Below are 17,618 nucleotides of genomic sequence, written 5' to 3'. Positions count from 1 at the left end.
GATCTAAAACATGTTCTTCATTGTTCTTCATCACACTCAAAGTGTTCTTCATGTTCTTCGTAAATTCTTCAGATTCTTTCTCTGTTTTTCCCCGTTTTTCAACCTTTTCAGCAACCGACTTTTATCATAATTCATAATAAATTACCAGCCACAAAAACCCTATCTTTTTCACATGATTTTAACACAAATTGAACCTCAATTTAAACCTATGGTTTCATTTTTCCAGCAGCTCCAAGAACATGAACTCAAAGCTTGAATTTCATCAAATTTCATCCAAATTTCACCAAATTTTCACCAAGAATCAATCATATATTCAACCAATTTTTAGCACAGCCAAATCATACAACATTCACACAACTCAAAAACAAACAATCAAGATTAATTTCGTCAAATCCTACCTGGTTTTGTTGCTCCTAATTCGGTTAGACTTTCAGGTGGTCCTTAAGCACTTTTTCCTCCTAAATCACATCTAGAACAACTTTAAATCCAAAAACTCTCAACTGACTTAATCTCACTCAGCATGTTGGGAAGGGATTTCTCACCTTAGACTTGCTAGAAATTAATGTTTCTTGACCCTCAAGTCAAGTTAAGCATGATTTCTAAGGAAGAACATCAAGAAAACACATGTTTAAGCATGTTTCCTTGAAACCGAAGCAAAAGGGAGATAGTGCAGCCAAATCACCTTGATTCCAGACCTGATAAGTCATATGATCATGTAGATAAAGAAGAGAGAATCATTTTGGTCGGATTGGAATTTTGATTTGAGTTTTAGTTCAGCAGAAATCAAGCTTTGAAGATTTGGAACTAATAACTTTTCTCTCTTTTTCTCTCTTGGAAATTTCGGCCACAAGGAGAAAATGAACCAGACTTGGGGGTTTTTGTGCTGTAGGGTGAGTTGTGATTGGTTGGCTTGGAGGTGGGTTAAAATAATATTAAAATATCTCAGGTGTATAATTACTAAAACTAGATGTATCGGAACACTTGTAAAAACATCTCTATAAATTATTTTCTGAGCTACTATCATAAATGACACTAGTAAAATATTTATTGTGAGAATAAAATATGTATAATGAGGCCTTAGCATTGCTAAAGTCATCAGGGAGTGCTGGTGCTAAACTCCACCAGTAAACTATGAACCCGGTTAAACCGATTTTTTGTTTTTAACTAAAACTAATCAGGTAACCTTATAATATCATTCAAGAAGATTCTAATACTAATATAATGGTAATATTATCCTATTACCTCTCTTCTCTCATGAATCGAGTCTGGTTCGTCAAACTGAAACTATTTACGAAAAACAGAATCAAAACTCCTAACTGATACGGCTCAAAAACTAGGTTCTTCATGACTGCGTTATCGAGCTTGCCTCAGAAAAGGTTTTAAATTAAAAATGACATAATAACAATAAGGATTGAGATAATTGATGATATATCAAAGGTTCTCCCCTTACTAATCTCTCGGAGAAATCCGTACTTTCAGAAAAGATCTTGCGTACTTGAAAACTGGGGTTGTTACAGAGTGCAAAGCAATCACTTTGAGAAGTGAAAAGAAGGTGGAGAAAGAAGCCATCAGTCAAGAAGAGCACATCAAAGAAGGCTCAAAAGAAGAAGTGAAGGAGCAAAAGCAGGAGCAAGAAACTTCTACACAGAATGATAAGTCAATCAAGAAGGAGGCAGTGAAAGCATACCAACCAATGCTGCCATATCCTAAAAGGTTCAAGGGAGAAAACAAAGAGAATCAATACTCCAAATTCCTGGAGATATTCAAGACACTACACATCAATATCCCTTTCATAGAAGCACTTGAACAGATGCCATTATATGCTAAGTTCATGAAGGAATTGTTGACAAAGAAAAAATCCTTGAAAGAAGGACAAATGGTTGTGATGACCAGGGAGTGTAGTGCCATCATCCAGAGAGAATTTCCAAGAATGAGGAAGGACCTAGGGAGCTTTCATATTCCCTGCACCATAGGCAGCATGATAATTGAAAGAGCATTTTGTGACCTTGGTGCAAGCATAAATCTGATGCCTCTATCCTTGATGAAGAAGCTTCAAAATCATGAATTGAAACCTACACAGATAGCCCTCCAAATGGCTGACAAATCCATGAAGCAAGCACTTGAAGTTGTGGAGAATGTATTGGTAAAGGTGGGAAAATGTTTCTTCCCAGCTGACTTCGTCATTCTAGACATGGAGGAGGATCACAACACTCCCATCATTCTGGGGAGACCCTTCCTAGCTACAGGCAGAGCATTAATTGATGTTGAAAAAGGAGAATTAATGCTGAGAGTGCATGAAGAGCATATAGTATTTCATGTCTTTAAAAGTTTTCAAGATCCCAATCAAGAAGAATAGTGTATGAAGATTGATTTAAGGGATCCAAACTTTAAAGAGGCACCTAATGAGTCACTTCCAATGCCTTTAAGCTCATGCTGGAAAGGAAGGGAAAAGGTAGAAGTGCTGCAACAAGCTCAAGGAGTTGAGAAGGAACCACAACCAAAGCCCCCATATGAGATCCTCAGCGAGAACCTTCCAAAAATTGAGACTCCAAAACATGAATCACCTCCTAGAAAAGAAAAGAATCCAAAGAAGAAAATACCAAGAGGGTGGAGAAATAGAAAAATTCTCACTGAAGGCTTCACACTAGGGGATAAAGTGATGCTAGCTTACCAACCAATAGAAACATCCCCACATTTTTCTGGATACTACACAGGTGAATAAGATCCTTTCACTTGAACATGTGAAAATCATCAAGAATGATACTAGAGGAAAGCTCACAGTGAGAGGGGAAGGGTTGAGGCATTATGTTCATCATCCTCCCTAATAAGGGACAACCGTCAAGCTAGTGACGATAAAAGAGCGCTTGTTGGGAGGAAACCTAACCAGAGGTAACTCTCTTCTCCTTTACTGTTTCAATAAGAAAGTTAAGAAGATTTATCTGTATTGCAAGGAGCTAAGTTTGGTGTTGCACACCAAAGTAATTAAAGGGTGAATGTTGGATGCTAAGTTTGGTGTTCCACCAAAGATTTTATTAAGAACACATTGCACCCTCAGCATGACTAGTTATCAGCCCCAAATAATCAGAGAAACCACTTAACCATTGTTTAGTTTCTAGTTCATAGTTTGCTTTCTAGTTCATAGTTATTTTCTAGTTTATAGTTTTTTTCTTAATAAAAGCACATGAGGTTTTCTGCATGTATACAATTTGCTGCATAAGGTAAGGAACTAAGTTTGGTGTTCACACACCAACCTAAGTTTAGAAGCCTACAAACATACATGCATGCTAACCATCTCTCAAGTGCTTGGGGAACAAGAAACTTTCAATATCTTTGCAGGAAAGTCAATCAATCTCTTGGAGGGGAAGATGCATCATTATCCAAGGAGACAAAGAAGTATACAAAAGCTGCGGATGATGATAACAAGGAAAAAATAAGAAGACACCAAGAGGTTGTATTGTTGCTTAATTATTTCTAGTTTGAAATGCTTTAAAATTGGAAGTATAATTGTACCCATGTTGAGTTGTATCAGTTTAGTTATAATTTAATTGCATTTTGTTTGTCTATCTTTTTATTGTCATTTTGGGCTGCTAGTCTAAGTGCTTATGTCATGCCATCTTGCTTAAGTTGTATGCTTTGTTTCCCATGCTTGAATAAAGAAAAAAATTGATATGAAATAGAGAAAGAGTAAAAGTCTATTTTGATAAGAGACAGAATAATGTTATGTGGTGGTATGTGCTGGTTCATTAGTTGATTTATGAATAAGACTAGAGATTGGCATAACTTTGAGATATGAACTTGAGTTACATTCTATGAGACTTGAAAAATGAAAGAGGTCCATAAAAAAAATACACAAGAGAAAGAAACAAAAATAAATAAACAAGGTTGGGCACCAATGGCTTGAGATTTGGATATATGCCTGTGATGCTCTTGTACAAAGATAAGCTTGGATAACTATGTTCTAAGGGGTGCTTCATCACCTGGCAACTTGGGTTAACTAACCCGAGATTACCAACCGAGAGTCCACCATCAAGAGCTACTTTGAGACAAAGCATTTAGTAACCCAAAGAGGTGCTGGGCATCAATTTCCAAAGAACAAAACAAGCTAAATGCCTGTGATGTGTGTGTGCTAAGGAGTGGCTTGAGCAAGTAAGCCCTTAGGGGTGTCTCAACACCAAGCATCTTAAACCAACTGGGGCGAGAATGTTGGCTGAAAGTTTACTTTAAAGAGCTTCCTCAACACATAGCATTTAGCCTCAGCAAACAATAAATCTCAATCAAAAGAAAGAGAGCAAGAAAATTAAGGACCAATAATAACAAGTCTCATTTTTTGTGTAATTCAAGTAAGGATCCCAAGGAGTGTTGATACCTTAGCCACAGAATAAAAATCACTAAATTACTATGCATGAAAACCTCACTAACGAGTATCGAATGTCTTTCAATAAAGGTCTTATACCTCTTTCTGTTGTCATTCATTTTCCTTATGTCTTAGTGCTTGCTTGGGGACAAGCAAGATTTAAGTTTGGTGTTGTGATGACAAGTCATCTTAGGCTAGTTTCACAAGCCTTTTTCATTCATCATTACTTAGTTTTCATGCATTTCTTAAGCAACAAGTAAGTAATTGGATTGGAAATTAATGCATCCCCTGATTCAATTAAACATGGTTGTTTATGTGCTTCTTCATAAAATTTTATGCAAATCTTACTTGATGATATGTATGGTGCAAAAACTTCATAAAATTTGATGTGCTACTATTTTGCTGTGACAGGGGAGAATAGCACATTATCTTAGCGCTACGCTCACTCAAGTTGAAGAACGCTATGTTCCCCTGCAACATAACCCTTGGCACTACGTTCCCTTTCAAAGAGCGCTGCATTCTTCACCAAGGAAGTTTTGCTAGTGACGTGTACGCGTGGGTGATGCGTACGTGAAGATATGAGGACTGTTCTTCTACCAAGAGCACTACGTTCTCCACCAACAAGCGCGTGCGACACTTTCAAAAATGGATTGAAGATTTGCCACCCACGCATATGCGTGCATGACGCGTACACGTGGAAGTGGCGTTTGAGGAAGATCCACGTGAACGCGTGGACTAAGCAACAACGTGGAAGTGGTTTTCTGAAGGCTACGCGTACACATGGGCGACGCGTACCCATGGGAGAGAATTGCTGACGAGAGCGCTACGCTCGCATGGAGAGTGCTCTGAAGATGATGCGTATGCGTAGGAGACGCGTACATGTGACAAGGGTTGCAGAAAGAAACGACGCGCACGCGTGGGTGACGCGTACGCGTCGCAAGTGCCACAATGATGAATGACGCGCACGCATGGGGGATGCATATGCGTCGATGCTTGAGCGCTCCGTTTTCCCAAAGAGCGTTACGTTCTCCTGGAGCTGAATATTCCAACTAACAGAAAAGCCCATTTTGAAGAGTTTCCAAGTACACCTAAAGAAGCAAGTTGATGACAAGTCATCTTATGCTAGTTTCACAAGCGTGTTTCATTTGTTTTATTAAGTTTTATGCACTTTCTTGCACAATAAGTAAGTGATTAGAGTGGAATTTCATGTTTATTTTGATTCAATCAAACATTATTTATTTTATACAAAATCACGAGATTCATGCAAGAATTAGGTGATTATTATGAATGATGCAAATTCTTATGATTTTGGTGAGACTTTGATGGCGTGTTTGATTGATAACAGGAGAAAAGATGATGAAAAGAAGAAGCAAAAAAAAAAAAAGAGAAGAGTGAGGTGCAGGTGAACGCTACGTTCATTTGATGAACGCTACGTTCACCAGTGACGCGCACGCGTACAAGGCGCTTACGCGTAGGATGACACTTTTGGAGACGCACGCGTACGCATGCATGGCGCGCACGCGTGGAAGGAGGATTAGCGTTCACCAGCAATGAATGCTACCTTCACTTTGAATGAACGCCTACGATACTTTCAGAATGGGAATTTGAATTTGGTCACCGACACGCATGCGTGCATGACGCGCATGCGTCAATGTGACAAAAGTGATGGTTGGAGGAAACGCGTACATGATGCTGGGGTGTAGAAGTGGTTATTTACCATCCACGCGCACGCGCAAAGGATGCGCACGCGTGAAGAGCGTTCATGGCGCGAACGTAGCTTTCAGTTAATGAACGCTGACAGGGGACGCGCACGCGTGAAGATGGCGCACAAGCATGGCTAAGGCTAAAGACAATGACGATGTGCACACATATGTGACGCGTACATGTCGATGTGTGGTGCACGAAATTGTGATCATCAATGGCGCCAACAACTTGGTACGCACAATTGTAATCTCAACTCTTTGTCACAACTCCGCACAACTAACCAGCAAGTGTACTGGGTCGTCCAAGTAATAAACCTTACGTGAGTAAGGGTCGATCCCACGGAGACTGTCGGCTTGAAGCAAGCTATGGTCATCTTGTAAATCTCAGTCAGACGGATTCAAATGGTTATGGAGGATTGATAATTAAAAGATGAATAAAACATAAAATAGGATAGAAAAATTTATGTAATTCATTGGTGAGAATTTCAGATAAGCATATGAAGATGCTTTGTTCCTTCTGAACCTCTTCTTTCCTATTGCCTTCTTCCAATCATTCATACTCCTTTCCATGGTAAGCTGTATGTTGGGCATCACCGTTGTCAATGGCTACATCCTGTCCTCTCAGTGAAAATGTTCCAAATGCGCTGTCACCGCACGGCTAATCATCTGTCGGTTCTCGATCATGTTGGAATAGGATCCATTGATCCTTTTGTGTCTGTCACTACACCCAACACTCGCGAGTTTGAAGCTCGTCACAGTCATCCCTTCCCAGATCCTACTCGGAAAACCACAGACAAGGTTTAGACTTTCCGGATCTCAGGAATGGCCGCCAATAATTCTAGCCTATACCACGAAGGTTCTAATCTTAGATTAGAAACCCAAGAGATACACATTCAAGCTTGTTTGCATTGTAGAACAGAAGTGGTTGTCAGGAACGCGTTCAGAGTGGCTCTGCTTAGAATTCTCTGTTTGTTGCTGAGAAGATGATGGAAAAGGTTTGCCATTGCTAAACCTATTTCTTCCATCATTATTGTTGTTGAAGCCTTGTTAAGGCCTCTGTGGATCCTTCCATGAGAGGTTTGGATGATTTCTCCATGAAGGATTATAGGTGTTTCCATATGATTCTCCCATGTAATTCACCTCTTCCATTGCTGGGTTCTCAGGTTCATAAGCTTCTTCTTCAGATGAAGCTTCTTTGGTACTGACTATTTCTACTTGCATTCTAGATAGACTCTGAGAAATCATATTGACTTGCTGAGTCAATATTTTGTTCTGAGCCAATATGGCATTCAGAGTATCAATCTCAAGAACTCCTTTCTTCTGACTTGTCCCATTATTCACAAGATTCCTTTCAGAGGTGTACATGAATTGGTTATTTGCAACCATTTTAATGAGTTCCTGAGCTTCTGTAGGCGTCTTCTTCAGATGAAGAGATCCTCCAGCAGAGCTATCCAATGACATCTTGGACAGTTTAGATAGACCATCATAGAAAATACCCATGATGCTCTATTCTGAAAGCATGTCAGAATGACACCTTCTGATCAATTGCTTGTATCTTTCCCAAGCTTCATAGAGGGATTCACCTTCCTTCTGTCTGAAGGTTTGGACTTCCACTCTAAGCTTGCTCAATTTTTGAGGTGGAAAGAACTTTGCCAAGAAGGCATTGACTAGCTTTTCCCAAGAGTTCATGCTTTCTTTAGGTTGTGAATCCAACCATGTTCTAGCTCTGTCTCGTACAACAAAGGGAAAAAGTATAAGCTTGTAGACCTCGGGATCAACCCCATTGGTCTTGACAGTGTCACAGATTTGCAAGAATTCAGCTAAGAACTGATGAGGATCTTCCAATGGAAGTCCATGAAACTTGCAATTCTGTTGCATTAGAGAAACTAATTGAGGCTTAAGCTCAAAGTTGTTTGTTCCAATGGCAGGGATTGAGATGCTTTTCCCATAGAAGTCAGGAGTAGGTGCAGTAAAGTCACCAAGCACCTTCCTTGCATTGTTGGCATTGTTGTTGTTTTCGGCTGCCATGGCTTCTTATTGTTTGAAAAGCTCTATTAGGTCCTCTTCAGAGAGTTGTACTTTAGCTTCTCTTACCTTTCTCTTCAAGGTCCTTTACGGTTCAGGATCAGCCTCAACAAGAATGCCTTTGTCCTTGCTCCTGCTCATATGAAATGAGAGGAGAAGAAAATATAGAATCCTCTAGGTCACAGTATATAGATTCCTTGAGGTGTCAGAGGTAAAGAAGAATAGAAGGAGAAGGTAGAGAAGAAAGAATTTGAACTTATCAAGAGGGATAGAGTTCGAATTGTACAATGAGGAGGAGTGTTAGTCCATAAATAGGAGGATGTGAGAAGAGGGGAAGAATTTTCGAAATTAAAAAAAAGATTTTGAAATAATTAAAAGAAATTTTGAAAATTTGGTAAATGATTTTCGAAAACAAAGATTGGGAAAGAAATTAAGTGATTTTTGGAAAAGATTTTTGAAATTAGATATCAAAAAGATATAATTAAAACTCATTTTGAAAAAGATGTGATTGAGAAGACATGATTGAGAAGATATGATTGAGAATCAATTTTAAAAGAAGAAAGTTTTTAAAATTAAAGTTGATTACTTGACCAACAAGAAATTAAAAGATATGATTCTAGAATTAAAACTTTTGATCATTTCTTAATAGGCAAGTAACAACTTGAAAATTTTGAATTAAATCACTAATTGTGGCAAGGATTTTCAAAAATAGTAATAAATAAAAAAAATTGAAAAGAAATTGATTTTGAAAAGATATGATTTGAAAAAAGATTTGATTTTCAAAAAGTATGAAAATTTGAAAAAGATTTGAATTAGAAATAAAATCTTCCCTCTAGTGTCCTCCTGGCGTTAAACGCCCAGAATGGCATCCATTCTGGCGTTTAACGCCCAAAATGCTACCTTTTTTGGCGTTTAACGCCCAGCTAGGTACCTTGGCTGGTGTTTAAACGCCAGTTTTCCTTCTTCACTGGGCGTTTTGAACGCCCAGCTTTTTCTGTGTAATTCTTCTGCTGAATGTTCTGAATCTTCAATTCTCTGTGTTATTGACTTGAAAAGACATAATTTTGAAAAAAAATTTTGAATTTTTTTTTATGATGAAAAACAACAAAATGAAATTAATCATGGAAAATCAAGATCAAAACAAATAATGCATGCAAGACACCAAACTTATAAGTTTGTATACTAGGGACAACAACAAATTGAGAACAACAAAACACACAAAACAAGAGAATTTAAAGATCAGAGCAAGGAAATCATCAAGAATAACTTGAAGATTAATGAAGAACAAAACTCATATATTCGTAAAATGCAAGAAGAATAAAGACATGCAATTGACACCAAACTTAAAAATTGACACTTAGACTCAAACAAGAAACACAAATTTTTTTTTTTAGTTTTGGTGATTTTAAAATTTTTTTGTAATTTTTCGAAAATTAATTGGAAAAAGAGACAATAAGGTATTCAAAATTTTTAATGAGAATTCCAGGAATCATGCAATGTTAGTCTAAAACTCCGATCCAGAAATTAGACATGGCTTACTAGCTAGCCAAGCTTTCAGTGAAAGCTTCGGTCCAAAACACTAGACATGGCCAATGGCCAGCCAAGCTTTAGCAGATCATTACTTTCAACAGCAAAATTGATAGAAATCAATAAGCTCTTGTGATAATAAGTTGAAACCTCGGTCCAAAATATGAGACATGGCTTCACAGCTAGCCAGACTTCAACAAATCATCATGAAACTCTAGAATCCATTCTTAAAAACTCTGAAGAACAAAATAAAAATACATTTTTTTTTGAAATTTTTCGAAAATTGAAAAGTAACAAGCTTAAACATAAAATAAAATTACCTAATCTGAGCAACAAGATGAACCGTCAGTTGTCCAAACCCGAACAATTCCCGGCAACGACGCCAAAAAACTTGGTGCACGAAATTGTGATCACCAATGGCGCCAACAACTTGGTACGCACAATTGTAATCTCAACTCTTTGTCATAACTCCGCAAAACTAACCAGCAAGTGCACTGGGTCGTCCAAGTAATAAACCTTACGTGAGTAAGGGTCGATCCCACGGAGACTGTCGGCTTGAAGCAAGCTATGGTCATCTTGTAAATCTCAGTCAGGCGGATTCAAATGGTTATGGAGGATTGATAATTAAAAGATGAATAAAACATAAAATAGGATAGAGATACTTATGTAATTCATTGGTGAGAATTTCAGATAAGCGTGTGAAGATGCTTTGTTCCTTCTGAACCTCTGCTTTCCTATTGCCTTCTTCCAATCATTCATACTCCTTTCCATGGCAAGTTGTATGTTGGGCAACACCGTTGTCAATGGCTACATCCCGTCCTCTCAGTGAAAATGTTCCAAATGCGCTATCACCGCACGGCTAATCATCTGTCAGTTCTCGATCATCTTGGAATAGGATCCATTGATCCTTTTGCGTCTGTCACTACGCCTAACACTTGCGAGTTTGAAGCTCGTCACAGTCATCCCTTCCCAGATCCTACTCGGAATACCACAGACAAGGTTTAGACTTTCCAGATCTCAGGAATGGCCGCCAATAATTCTAGCCTATACCACGAAGGTTCTAATCTTATATTAGAAACCCAAGAGATACACATTCAAGCTTGTTTCCATTGTAGAATGGAAGTGGTTGTCAGGCATGTGTTCATAGGTGAGAATGATGATGAGTGTCACAGATCATCACATTCATCAAGTTGAAGAACGAATGAATATCTTGGAATAAGAATAAGCTTGAATTGAATAGAAAAACAATATTACTTTGCATTAATTCATGAGGAACAGCAGAGCTCCACACCTTAATCTATGGTGTGTAGAAACTCTACCGTTGAAAATACATAAGAACAAAAGGTCTAGGCATGGCCGAATGGCCAACCTCCCAAAGCGTGAACTTACAAGTTCCCAAATGAAAAGTATGATCAAGTGTGTAAAATACAATAGCAAAAGGTCCTATTTGTAGAAAACTAATAACCTAGGGTTTACAGAAATGAGTAAATGATGCAGAATCCACTTCCGGGCCCACTAGGTGTGTGTTTGGGCAGAGCATTGAAGCTTTCATGTGTAGAAACTTTTCTTGGAGTTAAACGCCAGCTTTTGTGCCAGTTTGGGCGTTTAACTCCAGCTTTTATGCCAGTTCTGGCGTTTTTACGCCAAAATTTCTATGCTGACTTGGAACGCCGGTTTGGGCCATCAAATCTCGGGCAAAGTATGGACTATTATATATTGCCGAAAAGCCCAGGATGTCTACTTTCCAATGCAATTGAGAGTGCACCAATTGGGCTTTTGTAGCTCCACAAAATTTACTTCGAGTGCAGGGAGGTCAGAATCCAACAGCATCTGCAGCCCTTTTTCAGCCTCTGAATCAAATTTTTGCTCAAGTCCCTCAATTTCAGCCAGAAAATACCTGAAATCACAGAAAAATACACAAACTCATAGTAAAGTCCAGAAATGTGATTTTTATTTAAAAACTAATAAAAACATAATAAAAACTAACTAAAATATACTAAAAACATACTAAATACAATGCCAAAAAGCATATAAATTATCCGCTCATCAAGGTGCAAAAATGCGAGGGGACGCATGGGTGCGAAGCACGTGTAAGCCTGATGATGCATTCAGCATGCGAAGACGTGCACGCGTACACATAGGTGAATGAACGCTGCGCTCAATTTGAAAACGCTCCGTTCTCCTAGAAGTTGCAACGAAGTACCATCCTAACCCACTGCAACAGAGGCCTAAAAAAAAGCCCACTCCAAGTACTTGATGACAGAATTGGAAAGTGTATAAATAGAGAAGAATTTGATTTCATTGGGGCTGACTCTTTTATTTTTTCTTCCTTTTGAGAATTTTAGAATAGGAAATCAGATTTGAGTTTGCTTTCGGTTTTTCTTTTTCTGGCAATTTTTTTTCTTTTTTTGGGTGATCTTAGTCTTCTTCCTGTTGTTCTTTTTCCACAATTTTCCATTTCTGTTTGAGAATTTGAGATTTGATCTGAGTTTTCTTTCTGCTTATAATCTTTTACACATTTTTTTTGTTTTTGTTTTTGTACTGGAATCCTGATTGATCCATTTTTTTAATTCTTTCACCCTAGAGTTTTCTGATTTACTACAATCTACAATTTCCAGTTTTGTTTGATTCTCAGCACCCAAATCTCTTTATTCTTCATGCAATTTAAGTTTGCTTGAAATTTAGATTTTGCAATTTTAATTTATTGCACTTTAAGTTTCAGTTATTTACCCTTCTTGCAATTTAAGTTTCAGCTCTTTTAAATTTCTTGCACTTTAAGTTTCTGCCAATTTACTTCTTCTGCACTTTAAGATTCTGCCAATTTTCATTCTGCACTCTAGTTTACTTGTAATTTATTTTCTGTTAATCAAATTTCACCCAATTCATCAAATATTCGCTTAACTAAATTTATCAACATACTAAAGTTGCTTAATCCATCAATCCCTGTGGGATCGACCTCACTTTTGTGAGTTTTACTACTTGATGCGACCCAGTACACTTGCCGGTACACTTGCCGTTGAGTTTGTGTGGAATCGATTTTCCCTCATCACAAGTACACTAGTATAAATAGAGGGTATCTTGGATTATTTTGGGGGGCTTCCAGATCTTTGTTTTAGCTTCTTTACTTTTATTTTTAGATCTCTTTTGTACTTTTGCATTTTACTTTCTACTGAGACTCTACTTTCTGTTTATAGTTTTATTTTCCAGTTCTGAATATCACTTCTGGGTTTTGATTTCAATTTGCAGTTCTCTTTTCATTTCTATGCTTAGTTTAATTTCAAATTTTAGAATTCTATTTGCACTTAGAGCTATGAGTCACTAAACCCCATTTTCACTAGGGGGAGGAGCTCTGTTGATTTTCAATGAATTAATACTTCTTCTTTTCTTCTCAATTCAAGTTGATTTATCTAAGAGGAAACTCCTGTTCTTCACAGATTCAATTACTATCGAGAGAGGGATTGAATCTATTTGAATTATGTGATGAACTTGAGAAAGGAGTCATAGAATTTAGTTTGGGGTTTATCCTCTCATGATTCTCCTGATTGATATATTTTGGGTTGGTATGTGAGATGTAACAACCCTGAATTGAAATCCTAAGAGTTATGTGGTTTTTGGATTAGAAAGTGAGCTTCATCTCTTCTCATGACCAATTAGATCGCGAGAGTGGCAATTGATTGTGTTGAGAGAAATTTAGTCACCAAGAGATTGGGACTTAATTAATTACAATATACCATAGATCTATCCGCATGATTGAGAAGGAATTGATCACCATTAATTCAAGAGAAATCAACATCTTTGATCCCTAGTGATCTCACTCACCATCAATCTTTGCTTCTGTTATTTTGAAATTCTCTTTACCCAGTACCCAATTCCTTGTTTATATTCCTGCAATTTATAATTTCTGCCATTTACATTCAGCTTTTACATTCTTGCAATTTAAGATTCAGCTCTTTTACTTTCTTGCTCTTTAAGTTTCAGTCATTTAAATCTCTTGCCATTTAAGTTTCAAGCAATTTACATTCAGCATTTTAGATTTCCTACAATTTACTTTCTGTTAATCAAATTTCACTCAATTCATCAATATTCAATTAACTAGACTAATCACCTCACTAAAGTTGCTTGATCTATCAATCCTCATGGGATCGACCTCACTCTTAGTGAGTTTTATTACTTGATCCGACCCAGTATACTTGCCGGTAGTTTATATGTGTGAAATCTAATTTTCACGTATCACTGGATGACATCTTCTATGATTCCCAGCTCGAGTTAGAGGTGGTAGACGAAATACAGGAGACTTTAAGTCCTCCTAAAGAAGATGATAAGCCTCCAAAGCTCGAGCTCAAGCCATTACCATCCTCTCAAAAATATGCATTTCTGGGAGATGGAGACACTTATCCTGTGATCATAAGCTCTGCCGTAGAGCCACAGGAAGAAGAAGCACTAATTCAAGTGCTCAAGGCACAGAAGACCGCCTTTGGGTGGACTATAAGTAACCTTAAGGGCATTAGCCTGACCTGATGTATGCACAAAATCCTGCAGGAGGATGACGCCAAACCAGTGGTACAACCACAAAGGCGACTAAATCCAGCTATGAAGGAAGTCGTGCAGAAGGAAGTCACTAAACTATGGGAGGTTGGGATTATTTATCCCATCTTTGACAGCCCCTGGGTGAGCCCTGTCCAAGTTGTCCCTAAAAAAGGAGGCATGACAGTGGTTCATAATGAAAAGAATGAACTGATTTCTACAAGGACAGTTACAGGGTGGCACATGTGCATTGACTATAGAAGGCTCAATGACACCACCGGAAAGGATCATTTTCCTCTATTATTCATTGATCAAATGATAGAGAGACTAGCAGGACATGGCTTTTATTGTTTTCTGGATGGCTATTCCAGATACAATCAAATCATAGTAGATCCACAAGATCAAGAAAAGATAGCATTTGCATGCCCATATGGCGTGTTTGCTTATAGGCGGATGCCATTTGGCCTATGCAATGCACCTGCCACCTTTCAGAGATGTATACTCTCTATCTTCTCTGATATGGTGGAGAAGTTCCTTGAAGTATTCATGGATGACTTCTCTATCACTGGAGATTCATTTGAATCCTGCCTTGACCATCTGGCCTTAGTTCTTAAACGATGCCAAGAGACAAACCTAGTCTTAAACTGGGAGAAATGTCACTTCATGGTGACTGAAGGAATTGTCCTTGGACATTGGATTTCGAACAAATGGATAGTAGTGGATCAAGCTAAGGTGGAGGTGATTGAATGATTGCCACCACCTACTAATGCCAAGGCAATCAGAAGTTTCCTAGGACATACGAGATTTTTCAAAAATTACAAAACCCCTGTGTAATCTCTTGGCCACTGATGTTCTATTTATCTATGACCAAGAATGTCTACATGCCTTTGAGACCTTAAAAGACAAGCTTGTCATTGTACCTGTCATATCTGCACCCAATTGGGACTTACCATTCGAACTGATGTGTGATGCTAGTGACCATGCCATTGGCGCAGTTCTGGGGCAGAGGCATGACAAGCTTCTGCATGTCATTTATTATGTCAGTCGTGTTCTAAATGATGCACAGAAGAACTATACTACCACAGAAAAGGAATTACTTGCAGTGGTTTATGCCATTGACAAATTCAGATCCTATTTAGTAGGATCTAAAGTAATTATATATACTGACCATGCTGCTCTAAAATATTTTCTCACTAAGCAGGAGTCTAAGCCTAGACTTATATGATGGGTGTTACTCCTGCAAGAATTTGATATAGAGATTAGAGACAGAAAAGGGACAGAAGATCAAGTGGCTGACCACTTGTCTCGGATTGAACCAGTAGCAGGAACTTCTCCTCCCTCCACTGACATATCCGAAACCTTTCCAGATGAGCAACTCTTTGCCATTCGGATAGCACCTTGGTTTGTAGACATTGCAAATTACAAGGCTATAAGATTCATTCCCAAAGAGTACAATAGGCAGCAAGCTCAAAAACTCATGCATGATGCAAAGTACTACTTATGGGATAAACCATATCTCTTTAAGAGATGCTTAGATGGGATCATCCGACGCTGTGTGTCTGAAGAAGAAGCACACAAAATCCTATGGCACTGCCATGGCTCAAACTATGGAGGACACTTTGGAGGTGAGTGAACAGCCACAAAGGTTCTCCAAAGTGGCTTATACTGGCCCACACTCTTTAAGGACTCTAAAGAGTTTGTCCGTAACTGTGACAGTTGCCAAAAGGATGGAAATCTCCCTCATGGTCATGACATGCCTCAGTAAAGAATCCTAAAGATTGAGTTGTTTAATGTATGGGGTATAGATTTCATGGGACCCTTCCCACTTTCATACTCAAACACCTACATCCTGGTAGCAGTAGATTATGTGTCTAAATGGGTTGAAGCAATAGCATCACCTACTAATAACACTAAAGTAGTAATGAAGTTCCTCCAGAAGAACATCTTCAGCAGATTTGGTGTTCCTCGGACATTGATTAGTGATGGAGGTACTCATTTCTGCAATAGACAGCTTGATTCTGTTCTGAGCCGTTATAGAGTTCGCCATAAAGTGGCAACACCATATCATCCTTAGACAAATGGGCAAGCTGAAGTCTCAAATAGAGAACTAAAGTGAATCCTAGAGAGGACAATAAGCGCCTCTAGAAAGGACTGGGCTAGAAATCTTGATGATGCTCTATGGGCATACAGAACAACTTTCAAAACCACTATCGAAACTTCGCCATGCCAATTGGTGTAGGGAAAATCCTGTCATCTGCCAGTGGAATTGGACCACAAGGTCTATTGGGCAACCAGATTCCTCAACCTTGATGCTAAAGTAGCAGGAGAAAAATGGCTACTCCAACTGAATGAGTTGGACGAGTTCCACTTAGCTGCATTTGAAAATGAAAAAATCTATAAAAAAATAAAAAAGGTGGCATGACAGGAAGATAGCTTCCAGAGTCTTTGAACTGGGCTAAAAGGTTCTTCTCTTCAACTCAAGACTTCATTTATTTCCTGGGAAACTCAAATCCCGTTGGAAGGGACCGTATGTGATTACTAGTGTATCACCTTATGGGCACATAGAATTTCAAGGTAAAGATCCAGACAACAGCTTCACTGTTAATGGACAGAGAATCAAGCATTACTTTGAAGGAGATATTGAGCCAGGAGGCTCAACACTGCTACTAAGTTAAGTACAATGAAGTCCAGCTAAAGACATTAAAGAAACGCTTGTCGGGAGGCAACCCAATGATCAATAGCATATTAGTTTTTATTTCTTTAATTATTCCCGTTTTTAGTTAGTTTTCTTCATAATTAGTTTTTATTAATTTTTTTTATGTTAGTGATCATAAACAATGTTTAAATAGACACAGAATGATGCGGAACAAAAAACAGAATACCCTGGAGGAAGCACCTCTCTGGCATTGAACGCAAGAAAAGGGTAGAGAATGGGCGTTTAATAACCATAAAGGGAAGCACATCTGGCGTTGAATGCCAGCCAGGGAGTATTGGTTGGACGTTCAACGCCCAAGAGAGGAGGCAGGACCAGCGTTGAACGCCAGCCAGAGGGCACTGGCTGGGCGTTCAACGCCCAAGAAGGAAGGAAGCCTGGCGTTGAACGCCAGAATGGATGCCATTCTGGGCGTTCAACACCCAGCAAAGAGGAATAGTCAGCGTTAAACGCCAGAATCAAGCCATTCTGGGCGTTTAATGCCAGAAAGAAGGCAAAGAAGGTAAATTTTCAAAAATCTTATATTTTCTTCATCTTGTCTTCTCTTTTCATTCAACCTAACTTTTTAAATTTTGATTTTGAAATTCCATGACTTTCAAATCTTTTTCAAATCATCATCTTTCAAATTTAATTTCTTTACATATCTTTTCAAATTTTAAAATAGTATTTCAAATCTTTTTCAAATTCTTTTTCAAATCTTTTTCAAATTTCATATTATTTGCAACTTCTTTTTCAAATATTTAAAATCATTTTCATCTAGTCTATCCTATCT

This window comes from Arachis hypogaea, chromosome 14, assembly GCF_003086295.3.
Source record: "Arachis hypogaea cultivar Tifrunner chromosome 14, arahy.Tifrunner.gnm2.J5K5, whole genome shotgun sequence".
Lineage (NCBI taxonomy): Eukaryota > Viridiplantae > Streptophyta > Magnoliopsida > Fabales > Fabaceae > Arachis > Arachis hypogaea.
Note: the sequence above shows the minus strand (reverse complement) of the source record.